Source organism: Macadamia integrifolia, chromosome 9, assembly GCF_013358625.1.
Source record: "Macadamia integrifolia cultivar HAES 741 chromosome 9, SCU_Mint_v3, whole genome shotgun sequence".
Classification (NCBI taxonomy): domain Eukaryota; kingdom Viridiplantae; phylum Streptophyta; class Magnoliopsida; order Proteales; family Proteaceae; genus Macadamia; species Macadamia integrifolia.
In genome coordinates, this window is record NC_056565.1 from 36,888,169 (window position 1) to 36,889,395 (window position 1,227).

Here is a 1,227-nt window from a genome sequence, read left to right on the forward strand (position 1 = left end):
AAACACCTCCAGTCTCAGAATATGTAAATGTCTACGGTTTATCTTTTGGTCATAATTAGAGATTTTGATGCTTTTTGTTTCAGTTTTCCTTCCCCTTTTTTGGTGCATAAATTTTTTCCTCATTTATTTATGGTTTATGGTGGATCTCCATGTTGCCGGCATGGAATGTAATCACCACGCGCAACCAATGGGCGCAAAGGATGAGGGAACACTATATGTCAACAGAGGCAGGGGTGGATGGAGGAAAAAGTGTCAGAAGGGTTAAGTATCACTTCTAGATTTACCTATATCTCCCATCCTAGGCCTCATATACAAGAGCAAGTTGGTAATTGTTACGTTTTTGTACCGTGCTCCCTCTCCATTAGGGTTTATAGTTTTATATATTTTGGGGTGAAAATTAGGGTTTTTAGTTTGCTGGATCTACCCTCAGTATATCATTCTTCCCAAGCCCTGCCAGGACCAAAATTCAGGTGCTCTATTACCCATAGTGGATGGTGCAAAGCTGGTCCTTAGTGATCAAATGTGGGGCATCTCCTATGTAGGGGATTAATGCGTGATTTAGGTCTCAAAAAACACTCACTTGGCTCCTTGTCCTACACTAGAGTATCTTGTGGGATGATAGTTCTCTTTTCCATGCCTTAGACCTGCACCAAGTCTGAGTGGGACTCTGAAATATTTAGTAGTATCTCCTGCATGAGATTATAAGGGTAGACCTACAACCCAACTTAAGACTAAACTTGGTGTTTAGTTTGGACTGTGGAGTTTGTAGAGATCAGATCTCTGCAGTTTTCTCCGTCGACTGACTTTGAGGGCTTAGTACCATTGGTAGTCATGTTCCTGGAATCCATATTGTCTTGCAAATGATCCTTCCTGGGCCTATTCAGCTCTTGGTGGCAGCAGCAACAGCTACAGATAAGAAGAGAGGGGTGATGGTGCAACTGCTGAGGTAGCTTATGATCCCATACTAAGGAAGCAAAAAGACTTGGCATGGTCTACACTGCCCAAGGAGCTTATTGGTTAAATCCCCGCCGACCTGGTCTATGAATCTATTCCAACTATTAACGAATTTCTAGGATTTTTTATGGAATAGGGTTGTAATTCTTTCTACTTCTCAAGGTATAATGAAAGATCGAGAGGTTCAATTAGAAGGAATTGTTGGGTCAATTTTATATTATATACGGTGATCTTTCTGATATCCGAATTTTCTCCTTGTATTTCTTCTTTTAA